Source organism: Castor canadensis, chromosome 3, assembly GCF_047511655.1.
Source record: "Castor canadensis chromosome 3, mCasCan1.hap1v2, whole genome shotgun sequence".
Taxonomy (NCBI): domain Eukaryota; kingdom Metazoa; phylum Chordata; class Mammalia; order Rodentia; family Castoridae; genus Castor; species Castor canadensis.
In genome coordinates, this window is record NC_133388.1 from 185,717,702 (window position 1) to 185,730,876 (window position 13,175).

General features: G+C 44.2%; 1 long non-coding RNA gene across 7 annotated transcripts in view; it reads left to right on the plus strand.

Annotated features, from left to right (window-relative positions):
* The window catches only part of LOC109699944 (uncharacterized), a 206,133-nt gene extending 193,586 nt beyond the window's left edge, over window positions 1–12,547 (plus strand). For all 7 annotated transcript variants that reach the window (XR_012446432.1, XR_012446433.1, XR_012446431.1 and 4 more), the window contains 3 exons: window positions 4,042–4,119; window positions 5,896–6,009; window positions 6,194–12,547. This is a non-coding gene — a long non-coding RNA (uncharacterized lncRNA). The remainder of the gene's footprint in view (window positions 1–4,041; window positions 4,120–5,895; window positions 6,010–6,193) is intronic.
* Window positions 12,548–13,175: the final 628 nt, after the last annotated feature.

Consider the following 13,175-nt stretch of genomic DNA (forward strand, 5'->3'; position numbering starts at 1 on the left):
TTGGCTTTGAACTCAGTCCTCACGATTGCTAGGCAGGCGCTCTACCACTTGTGCCAGCCCTTTTTTTTTTTTTTTTGTGCTAAGTATAAAATGATTAGTTTAAAAACACAAACAGAACTGCAAAACGGAAATAGTTATGTGCTTTTGTAGAGCATTTGGTCACCTCATTCATTCAGCTGTAAGAGCTGAAATGTGGGGATACATGTTAGTGCAGTATACTGTGTGGCGAGGCTGGAACTGTCACCCTGGATCAATTGATAGGAGCTACCCTCCCAGGGATCTGTTATTTTCTTTCTGTTCTATTTTCAAGAGGCTCCTTTCTCTGAGTACACAGCAGCCTGTCCTCACTCCAGGTCTTTATCCCTGGATGCTGTAAGCGCCACCCACCCACCTCTGGCCATGTTTCATGTGAGGCTCTCAGAGGACTTTCGGTAGCAGACCACAGTGACTCCTGCTCTCCAGCGCCCAGTGCCCTTTGACGATCTTTTGTTTTGTTGTCTTACATTTCATTGCTCCATGATTATCTGACCTTCTTCCTGTTAAAGGCTTGACTCCATACCTAAGTAAAGCACTCCAGGAATGGCCTCAGTTTTATAACTCCTCACCACCACCACAGAGTCTTGGTAATAGCAGGCACTTAGGAAATAAGTTTTCATGGAATTGGATGTGCAGGGCTGGGGAGAAGAGAGGGAAATCTGAAATGGAGTCATCTGCGTCTCTTTTATTGTCTAGCCCATCCTGCCTCCCACCTACTAGCCTAGACCTCCCCTCCATTGCTGACCTAGTACAAGTGTTTAGGTCTTCTTGGCGTTGCGATGCTTCTGATGGAGATGTGACTGCTGTGGCAGCCCAGTGCGAGCTGTCACTGTGCTAAGCCCAGGACAAGGAACACACAGGATGGCTTGCCAGGATGAGAGCAGGCAGCAAATCTGTGCTAAGGGACTTTTCATGGGGATTGATGTTAGGCTGAGCCAAAAGGAACTGTGGGATTGAACCAGACAAGAGCCAGAGGAGAACTGTTTGTAGGTTCCTGCCCATGTGAGGGCCTGGGAGCCAGTGCTAGACCAGGGATGAGCAGGAGTGACCAGCAACCAACAGTGGGGCTGGACAAGCGATTCAGATCCTCCCCACCTCTAGGAAGGAGCTCAACCTTATCCTTACCCCTAAGAGATGCCCCAGAATTTTTCTTTTATTGACACGTAATTATATGTATTTAATGGACTACAGTATAATAATTTGCATATAATGTATAATGACTAAATCAGGATAATTAGTATTTTCATTTCTTTAAACATTTGCCCTTTGTGTGGGAAACCTTTGAACTCCTGTCTTCTAGTTCTTTGTAAAATACATAGTAAATTGTTGTTAAGTTGTGCATAGTGGCATACACCTGTAATCCCAGCACTCAGGAGGCAGAGGCAGGAGGATCGAAAGTTCAAGACCAATCTGGGCTACCCTGTTTCAAAACCCCAAAACTAACTTGTTTTAACCTCTAATCTAACTTGTTTTAACCACCATGCAATAGGGCACCTACAGCTGCCCTGTAGGATACAAGGGACTGGTCGTGCTGTCCTTGTGCCCTCACATCTGTATTCTCTTTCTTTCCATCGCTTAATTTTCTGTTCTTAACACACATTCTTTGTGTTTATCTTATTTGAAAATCAATATAACCACACCTGTAAGAATTCAGAGCTCCCAAATCCCAGAGCCATACGTCCTCCATACTACAGCTCGTCCTCACTCCTCCCGTGCACATGGCTTGGAGAGATAAGCTCTCAGTGAAGAGGACTTTTGGTTTGTGGATTTCCATGCTGACATTCCTATTTTGTATTCCTTTATTTTTCCTTCTTCCTCAGGAGGAAGTGAACCTGAGGGTTTCTGGGAATCACAGTATCACTCACCAAAACAGGGCAACTGAGACAACTTGCTCCCAACAAATTACCAAAGATTACACTACTAGGTTTTGGAGTTTATTCTGAGCATCGGTAGGGAGCCTAGCATAGGCCTCCATTGCTAGTGGCAGCATAGTAGGTTGTTCTTTTGGGAAAATGTGTCAGGAGGCTTCAAAGCCTTACTTTAACCTGTACCCCATTTGTAAGTTTACTTAGAAGTCACACCCCAGAAAGGAGAAGGCTGTGTGCAGGAAGGGGTCATGTTGCTAGATGCATTTCGGGATGAAGTGGACCACAAGGAAGCATGATGAAGAGGAAGCACCTTAAGGAGAGAGATGACAGTCTGTGATGTGACAAGCTCAAAAGGCATGTATCTTCCAGGGATTATGGAAGGCCTATGTGTAGAGGGAGTCCAGCTCGTCATTAGATAGTGAGTTTTACCTACTTAGTATAAGAAAGTTGATGGTTTTCTCTTTCATTCTTTTCTTTACTGTCTCCTCCTTCTCTTTTTGAAACCTGCCTTATTCGTTTTAAAATTACTCATTGCCACAGAAGGAAAGAAAGAGGAGTATTTGTGTGCAGGGGCCCATGTGCCCCGAGAGTGACAGTAGTGTGAAACTCCCATAGTTCATTGGGCCCATGCACTGGAGTGGTGCTCAAGATTGAAGGAATGCAGGTTCCTAAGCCATGCCTCACCCAGCCCAGGCTTAGTATAAGAATGAGTTAATGAATCAGACAGTCCATTGTGATGCTCTCCGTCCTTCACCTGTCGTGTCTCCTATAACCCTTGTCTAATTGTGCTATGGGTGAAGTCCCAATCCCATTCTATAGAAATAAGCTCTTGAGATCTTAGGGTTCAGTGCAAGAGCCCCTGCTTCAGGCTTTCCTCGCATGGCCTTGTCATAAACACACAAAACAGCTCTTCCTATCTGCTTTTCACCATGGAGACTTTGCCAAAGGACCACAACCGGAAAGAATCATGGATACACTTCCACCTGGGTTTTCTGACTCTAAATCTCGTTGTTTTTTCTATTGAATTTTAGGACAACTTCCTCTAGTCAAGGCTTATTATCATTGTTTCTTGCTTTCTTCATTTCTAGTCCCTTCACTCCACCATGGGTTCTATTCTAATGCATTTGTGCATGTCATACATGGATTCCTAGAACAGTTCTGGAGGTTCAAAGCATGGCGCTGACATCAGCTCCCTTCTATTGAAGGCTTCATGGGGCATGGTGTCACAAAGAGGGTGTGTGCCAAAGGAAGAGATCACATGGTGAGACAGGAAGCCAGAGGGGGAAGGAGGCACCAGTCTTACTCTATTTTGTAACAACCCCTTGTATTCCCCTTGCGAGCACTGAAGGTCCCAGGAGTAGCGACCCCAATGCCCTCTGACTAGGCTCCACCTCATAAAGGTCCCACCACCTCGCAACATCGCCACTCTGAAGATCAAGCTTCCAACATATGAACCTTGGGGGACACACTCAAACTGAACCCAAATAATAGCAATCCAGTGCTATGGGTACACCTGGTATAAATGAGGGACCTACCCTTTCCCTGCCATAGGTCCTCCCCTGTTTCCTTTTCCTGTGCCTGGTTGGTGGACCCTAGGTTAAGTCAGCCTGGTTTTGTGAAGAACACTTCACACCTGTACCCATGAACTGTGGGAGAGTTTCTCTGGTTTGGACCCAGCACTGACGTGGATGAGTCATAGTGCACATGCACACCTAATTTCACAAGTGCTGCCAGATTGTTTTCCAGAATGACTACACTGACTTACATTTCCACCGGCTATGCTCAGGGGTTTCTGTTTCCCCGTGACTTCCCCAGCACCTGGTATGATCAAAAGTATCAGAATGGATGCATTGATAACACGACCATGTTAGGGCACTGGGTTCACCCTTCTGCTGTCAACCTTGCCTTGCCATGATAGCATCTGGAGCAAAAAGAAGAATCAGGCAAAGAGATCCTTTTTACCTCAACTCTCCATCTCTGTTAGGGAAGGAAAGTTTCCCCAGAAATCCCCAGGATATTATTCTGTGTCTCATTGGCCAACCTGAGCCAGTTATCTGCCTGCCCAGGCTCTGTCAGTGATGACAGAGTTGCTACGGTTGTGTCAACCAGGGCTGACTCTGCTCCTTGCCATCTGCAGGAGACTCTTGGTATCTGCGGGTCTGTGGTTCCAAGGAGACTGCCATTGAGGAAGACTGCATTCTCAGGACGCATAGAGGTCAGTGCTATCCTGTGGATGCCTGATTCATTTCCCATAACACCACCCAACTTCTGCTGAAGACCTGCCACCTTTCAACAAATCTCAAATTGTCACTTCATCATTTTAGTTAAGCTCACTAACTTTTGCCTTGCTTTTTGGGCACCATTTGCTTTTTTGGAGGCAGATTTTTTCACAAAATGAAGGATAAGAAACACTGAGCTGATCACACAGTGATTTAAACACAACTGACAGTACCGTGGGACTGACTGAGCATTTCTCTCCATCTACTGAGCTGCAGAGCACATGCATGAAAATGTAAATTTTTCTTTTAGAAATTTCTTTAGATTTTTTGAAAATTTCATTATTTTGTTTGACCATGCTGGTCAAAACCACCCATAATAAATCTATACCTCTTTTGAGCACATTGCTGTCTGCCTTAAACCTCAACAGAACTGGAAGTATTTTAATAAAGAAGGAGGTGTGGATTGGCTACTCAGCAACAAATAACCTACTCCGGGTTTACTTTTGCCAATTTTGAGTGCATCCTGCCTCTTTTATACAAGGGATCTTCCCCAGATCTTCTCAATTAGCTGTTTTCAGAAAAGTTCAAAGGGGTGAGTTAGCCTAGATGTACCAATCCCCTGGAGATTAGATCGGTCCAGCTCATTTTGGAAATGATCATTCTTCTTGCCAGGCAGATGTCAGACCTGTTTCCACCCCAGCTTCTCCAGCTTAGGTTTCTGTGGACTCCCCACAAGAAAGGACTTCAGAAAGATTTAAAGGGTAGAGCACCACAGCTCCAGCCCTGTGCCATGACTCCAGTGCCAGCTGAGGACAAGGGGGTGATGAACAACTGTCTGGAACAGTGCTTCTGCAGGCAGAGATTTTTCCCTTTTCACCAGCCCTGGGGATGTTCCAGCAACCCTTGTGTTTCTGCCTAACCAAAGAAACTAATTTTTAAGTGATACCCAATAGTAACAATAGTTCCTTCTTCATCTAATAGAAGTCTCCTGACAGCCCTCCCAGAGGATGTGTGTATCATGGTCACAGTCCAGACTTCAATCAGACCACTGCAGAGCCTTGCTTCTGACACTTATTAGTGGTGTGGCATTGAACAAGTAACTTAGCTCTTCTGCTCCTTGGTTTTGTCATTTGTACACCAAAAATAATAGTGCTGTGTCACAAGTACACAGTAGGTTAGGAGACATAAAGAGCTTAGAATTCGCTTGATAAATACAAGCTGCAGTTGTTGCCATTTTTAAAAATGAAGGAACACCAGGCAGCTCTGAGTAGTATGGCCATGATTTGAACCCCAGGCTGTTTGATTCCAGGACCAGGCTCTTGCAAATCTGGCTCCCCATCCATGGCCGTCAGTATAGTGCCTGAGGGAGTGTTATGATCTCATCAGCAGGAGAATAAACTGCCAGCTGAATTCAGCCATACCTTTTGTAAAGAGTCTCTAAACAACAACCACAAAGATACCATGTAATGCTTCTATCACTCAAACAGCTCCAGTGGCCACCTAATGTAGAAGCACATACCTGGGAGATGGTCCAGGCCACTCTTCAAGAGCACCTGTAAATGCAGCTTCTTTGTCAGGAATAGTTGGTGCACAGGGGATGCTGCTGTTCTACAGACTCATTTTGAGTGGCAAGGACTGAGTCCTCCTTTCCACCTTCCTTGCATACCACAGAATGCTTCACACTGTCTAGAGTATCAGATGGATGGTACACACAGTTCATCTTCCTCAGTCTCCTGGAAGGCTTGGAATTTATGATCTTTTTTTTTTTCTAGATGAGAAAACTGCTACTCAGAGATGTTAAGTAACATACATTGCTGAGTACCAAAGATGGAAGTCCACATGCTAAAGGAAGTTCCAGGTCAAATTCAAACTCTGTGAGCTGATAGGTGAGTGTGGTCTTCCTAGAATGGCACATGCTCTGTGTTGGTAATGAAAGGATTGGGTAGTCAGTGACCTCTTCTCTCCTCTCCTGCCCCCTCTCCCCTCCCGTCCCCTCCCCTCCCCTCTCCTCTCCTCTTCTCTTCCCTTTTTTTAATCTTTGAGATTCTAATCCTGTTTTCTTTGTTTCAGGAGACTGTGATATACTTAATGCAGGTGACAGACCAGCAGTGTCATTGGCCCAGAGGGAATTGAACTCTTTTTCCAAAAGATTTAGAAGATACACTAAACTGGAAAATGACCTGGAAACTTGCCTCAGAGGGGAGAACATGATCCCTCCCCTTCTTATCCCTGTCTTCTCTCACCCAGGATGCATTTCACCAATGATTTGGTCACTACTGAGCTATCTTCATTTAATGTGATTTTGTCAGAATCATTGGTTAAGAAGTTTTATTTTCATTTAAACTTACTTGTTGAACAACCTTGGATTTGAAAAGATTCTGTTAGGATGGCTGGTTATACAGCAGTTGCTACAAGGAGATACCTGCACTCAGTTTCAAATTTTCCTCTCTAAACCTATGCACGGCCATCTTCTTCTCACACTAAAGGTTTCCCAGCACTTATTTTTGGAAACCCAAATCAACAGCTGTTTTGGTGAAGGCCATTTCTAGCCTAGCAGAGTAAACCAAATATAATATCCAAAGAATCCTTGCCTTTAAGGAATAACAGAACCACCTGTTTGTGGGGTTAAATGCTTGGGAATTGCAAATTTTGTCCTTGTACTGTGATATTTCTTTGAAAACTCAAACTAACATCAAAGACAGTGGAAGTTCCTTTAAAATTACAGACTTGTCCATTTGCAAACATGATGTCACAATCATGGCATTTCAAGATGGCAGTCATTGCATAATTTATGGTGACCCTGTTTTGGCTACTGGAATCCCTGTGAAAATGGAGGTCACTTTCTTTATTTTTGTACTTTGCCCAGTTTGAACACAGGTTTATGGTCAGGGCTGTACTTTCACCTTGTTTCATGTCTGGCACATAGTAGGTGCTCAAATAAGGAAATGAACAGATAAATCCTTAAAATCCTATTTCTTTCTATTGTCTCTCTTTTTTAAATGTTAATCTTTTGTTAAATGAATGCATTCATCTTGAGAACAAAGAACTTTTTGAATAAGGTGAAGTTTTTTAACTCTTCATATCCATTCCTTGGCTTCTTCGTTGTCTGTTTAGGTAGCATTTTTTATCATGTTGGCACACCTCCTTGCAAACCTTTTAAATGCACTTATGCCCACACACATATACAGAGAACTCTTTGTAGATTTGTAATAGCAGATTATTCTGCAATCTACCTTATTCCACTTAGCAATCTACCAAGAAGTGCAATCCATGTTAGCTATCTCTTTTTTAACTGTTACATGGTTTTATGACACTGGGCAGATTTGCCGCCTTTGATTTGGACAAAATAAATTCTATATCTTTTTCAGTCATTATACTACTAGGTCCTTTCTTTTGTGGATGTTGCCAAACTAACCTCATCCACTGCTATCTTTTGGTAGCTACACTACATTTCAGCAAAATCAAGTTATCTGTCTTGGAGGTTAGAATTATGTGAAATTCTAAGGACTGCCAGAAGGACCAAAATTCCTTGTCCTCAACCTAGGGAAGTGCACTGTGCCCTGGAAATTCCACAGTAGTGGAGAGTGACAGGACATCAGCTCTTCCCAGAGCTTGCTGGGTGTTTCTGGCGGTCATTTCCTTCCCTGGACTTGTTTTTCATCAGCACATGGATTAAGGGAAGTCTCTTTAAGCTGTTAGACTGAATAACATAATTTACACAGAACCATTGGAATGGACATATAGAACCTACTGTTAACTCTCTCTCCCCTGTGTGTTAGAGTAAAGAAAGGGGCCCCAGCTCAGAGCTCTTTGCTGAGACAGTGTCCCAAAGAGTCCTTGATTGACCACAAAAGTATTGCCTCTGAATTTTATTCTTCTTTCTTAGAACTTTGCTATTCATTTCAAATGAATTTTATTTTAATTTTTGCTTACTGTGGTCTTTTTGTTCTAAGAGAGGCAATATGGTGATGAGGAAAAAGATCATGGACCCCTGAGTTCTGCTTCAGGTCTGTCTAATTCCAGTTGTGTTCACTTTACATTCTTTGGTCCTCCATCTCTGAACAACATGATTCCATATTACCCAGGTATTGAGTAAAATAGCATTAAGACATTGAAAACCATGTCCACTGTGGGTGTTTTACCTGGTATTTCTGAGCCTTTTGTCACCCGCTGATAGGTCATCTCATGAACTGGTGAGGCATCCTAACAGACCACCAAGACCATGAAATCTTCTTTCATAGAACTGTGTAGATACCAAGGCCCCATGTAACACAGGCCAAGCCCCTTCAGAGAGCTCTGAAAGAGGCTCAGAGAAGGTTCTGAGCCACCATGATTCACAGGTGGGGTTTTCTCCCGTGAGCCCTGGGGCCATGTAGCAGGAGGGTAAAGGACATAGGGGATTCCCCTGCTTTGCCACTCAGGACCACAGGGGTCACAGGGTGTGATTCACACGCCTGTGATGGGTCTCCCTGAGGTCCTAGTCAGGCTTTCTCACATGGGGGAAGAGCTTGGGCCCCTGGCCTTGGCATTGCACGTGATCTGGAGACACGGAGCGTTTCTGCTGGTGAGAAGTCAGTGTGAGTGGGTGTGAAAGCTGCTCAGGGGTCAGAGCCTGGCAGACTCTGGGACTTTGGAGTTCCCGGCCCCAGCACCTTCATGAACTCACACATGCCATACAAACACTCTACCACTGAGCTATGTCCCAGCCTCACCAGTCCCTCCTAATGCTCCTGCCCTGAGCTTTCACATTCTTTGGTTCCCACAGGAATGAGCCTGGAGTCCAGGATGCTTTTCGCTGCTGAGCTCCTACAGGCAGGCACTTCACCTCCCCCAGCTCTGCTTCTGGCCTGCTGGGTTTTCATCAGCAGATATGGCGCTCTGCTCAACCTGTTCCTTCCTTCCTTCCCTTTCTTATATGAAAAAAAAAAAGTAATTTCACAGGCACTGAATGTTCAAAAGCCCACCGTGAATGCTTTCCACATTTACTAAAATAAAACACAAAAGAGCCACAAAGAATGGGGAGAATATCAATGGCAAGGTATACATGGACAATTGGTATAAGTAAATTAATAATACATAAAAATAAGTAAAAGAGATGGTGGTTCATGTGCTACACATTTTCCAATAGCTGTTTTCATTTTAATGAAATAAATGCATGTTTGGCATGCCACCGTTGTAGGGTATGTCTCATTGTCACCTCCCCTATATTTGATCCTCCTCCTGGTCATCAATACATCCTCATTCACAGCCTGGAAACTTTCAGAAATTAGTCAACCTACCCTGTTCATAGGTCCTTGATCTGAAATGCTTGGTGCTGCTGGAGTGCAGTGGGGGAAAAGTCAGAAATAAGTTCCCTGACACCAAAAGTCAGTCTAAGTTACCACACCTGGGAGAGGAGAGTTTGGGGTGAGAAGGGAATTGTGTCGGCCCTCCAGGAGCCGCACTGTGGAGGGACATTTGGGGTGACCACACATTTAGGGTTGCTGGTGGAGTTTCAGTTTATGCCTGCTGTTCCACACCCTTTGGTAGAAAGCGCAGGTCTCCACTATTAAAAATGCTACAACCCGTAAGATTTTGGGTTCAGGGGGAGACCAGCCTGGGAGTCCTTCAAGGCCAAAGCTCACTTTATCCTGTATCTATCGCCAGTGTTGGCCTCCTGAAAAGAATTAGTAAATTAGCAATTGATTGAGACAGTTCTTAACCTCTTCTGTTGCTCACTGAGTTTCTGTTTCCCATTAATCTTTGTATGCTCAAAGGGCCACTGGTGACACTACTGCATCTTGCAAAGTATCTTGCAAAGAAGCTGGAGCTTCAGAGGCAATCATTTCCATTGCCCATGAGCAGTTTCATGCCACCTAGCTTTGCAGCTACCTCTGAGTTGTCCCAAATCAGTAATATGAAGGACAGTGGCTCCTAAGAAATGGTGGGGGAAGAAGGTGGTGTTGTGTCTGTTGTTAGCTGTCTGGCTACCCTACCTGTTCTTGTCTCCATCAGCCCAGGACTGAGACCACCTCCAGACTTCTTGTTATGTGAAACATCTTTTGATTAGTTATGTCACTCTAAATTGACTCGTCTCTTACTTCCACCTGACCACATTTCTAATAAATATTCAGATTTTTAGCAAAGTATGGTGCTGGGCAGCCAGAGTTCCTGGGTTCTGATCTGGGATCTGCTATGTGACCTTGGGCAAGTCACCTAGATTCTCTGACTCACTTTGCTCATCTGTGTAATGCTCCATAAATGTGAATTGAATATTGGAGGAAGAATAATGGTGCTGCTAAACTAATGATTTCTGAGCTTATTAAATGACTAAACACTTCATAAGTCAGTTACAACATTGCCTGACACATAGTAAGTGGTTGTAGATATGTTTGTCAAAGCGAAATTAAAAGAAAAGTAATTCTTATTACAAGCTTGAGTTTGCACCTCATCCTTTCATCAGGCCACTATGACTTTAATCAGAACCTTAACCCTTAAGCTACTGAGACTCACGGAGCATGAAACTCTCTGAAACATGGTCTCAAAGCAGCCACACTGGTGGTTTCTTTTTGACATAAAAAGTCTCCTCAGAGAACTGGCTTGTCAAGAAGGGGCTGTGACCACCAAGTCGTATCACCAACTGAATGACTTGAAATACCCAAACTTGCCCATGCAAATGGGCTTGGGTCTCTCTTGGAAGCCCCTTTAGGGAGCTTTAGAGTTCTTTTTTTAAAGGGTCTTTCCAGTTAGTGGCTTTTTCTTTCAAATCACCTCTCATCTTTCTTGCCAGGGGCTGGGGCTGAGGGAAATCAAATGCCTGAGTTCCTGCCCATTCTATGCAGTGGGGGACCAGATCCCTGGCTAGTATGAGGGAGCTGGTGTGGCCTAGGCTCTCATTTCCTGCTACTCAAATGGCCACCCTCTGGAGAGGTCACTTTCAAATTTGAGCAACAACTAAGCATTCTTTTGAAATAGTCCTTGTTCATGGGTTAAAGTATCAACTAGTAGGTGTGTCCATTAGCAAATCTTGGGGAAACTCCCTCCCCTCCCCCTTCTTACCCTCTCCACCAACTCTTCAGACTAAGCAGCACCACCTTCTTCAGCCTGGACTCCTTCCTACTCCTTCCCTATCCTTCCTTCCCTATCAGCAGTCAGGAGCCTTTAAAAACGTAAACCAAGTGAGCATGTGCAGTGGCTCACACCTGTAATCTCAGCTACTCCAGAGGTGGAGATCATGAGGACTGTGGTTTGAGGCCAGTGAGGCAGAGGATAACAAGACCCCATGTCAATAAGCCAGGCGTGGTGGTATACACCTATGATTCCAGCTATTCAGGAGGCCCACTTTCTAAGACTGGTCCCAGGCAAAACTGTGAGACCTTATCCAAAAAGTAAGTAAAGCAAAAACAGGGCTAGGAGTGTGGCTTAGATGGTAGAGTGTTTGCCTAGCAAGCAGAAGGCCCTGAGTTCAAGACAAAAAAAAAACTCCCAAAAGTTAGATTTACCAGGCACAACTCTCCAGCAAAGTCCCATCACAGAATATCATCCAAAGTTCCTACCATGTCCTAAATGGTCCACCCTTTCTACCAGTTTCCTGCTTGCCACACTACTCCATCCGGTCTTCCCGCTGTGTCCCAAACTGCATGAGCACAGGCTGGCCTCAGGGCCTTTGCACAGAGCAGTTCCTTGTGCAGAACCCTTTCCCCTGCACACTCATCCACCTCATTTCCTCACTTTATTGAGGTCTCTGCTCCAATGTCAACTTCCAGAGAGGGCTTTGCTGACCACCCCCATAAACTCGATCCTCCACCCCTCTTTTTCTGTCATCTCTAGTTATTGATGACTGACTGATCTCATAGCAGACTTAGTTACTTTTGTGTCTATCAGAATGTGAGCCTAGTGAGGAAGGAGGCATTGTTTTATTCTTTAGGATATCCGCAGAAACCAGACATTCTTCAGTGTGTGCTCACTAAATAGTTATTACACTAAATAAAACCATTTTTGGTAAGAAATAAGGTGTAATGGACAAAGTTCTAAGCCTGATGTTTCTTGTGAACCTCTCGAGTTGGCACTGAATCCATTTCCTGGAATGTTCCAGATATGTTCTGACCAGAGGGAGAAACAAAACAATGGGGCAATTTTTTTTTTTTTTTTTGGTGGTACTGGGGTTTGAACTCAGGGCCTCAGACTTGCTAAGCAGGTGCTCTACCACTTGAGACATGTCAACAGACCTTTTTTGTTTTGGGTTTTTTTCTTTCTAACTATTTGACCTGGCTGGCTTCTAACCACGATCCTCCTGATCTCTGTGTCCTGAGTAGCTAGGATTACAGGTGTGAGCCACTGGCGCCTGCTGGAGCAATGTTTAATGCCCCAGAATTAATACATTGCAAATGAAGTTGTATGTTTTGGAATAAACCCTGTATTTGATTAAAAATTTCCTGCACCACATCCCTCTGCTCTCTGTCTTTCCCTAGAGTCTGTGCCAACTGGTATGCGATTCTTGCCTGTTGATTTGGGGACACCCATTATGGCAGAGCACGGTGCTCTGGCTGAGGCCTCAAATGAGCTCCCATCCAGCATCTGCCAGAAGCCCTGTGCATAGCCATCTTGGCTGTTTAGGCCCTTTGCACTTTCAACTGACCACAATCCAGCTGACATTTGATGACAAGGGCATGGGAAACCTACAGTGAGAACCAGCCCGGCAAGCCCTTCCCAAATTCCTGGCCAAAAAAACTCATGAGCAACACAAAACAATTGCTGTTTTAACACACTAAGTGTGCACTAGTGTGTTCCCTCATCCTAATTCTTCCTCCTACCTACTAGGCAATGGAGTAATTTTTTTTTTTTTTTTAACATTCTGGGCATCAGATTTCTCACCTGTAAGTTAGGAGTCATCACATAGATGCTGTTTAGAGTAAAAGCAAATTTCATTTAAATTAACATAGTTTCCAACACCTTCTGTATTTCCTCAAATCTAAAGCAGTTATACCACTCACCATTCATTTATGAACACCAAGAAAGAAACAACTGTTCCAATTAAACCGCAATCTGCTATTTGTTGTCAAATTTATTTGAA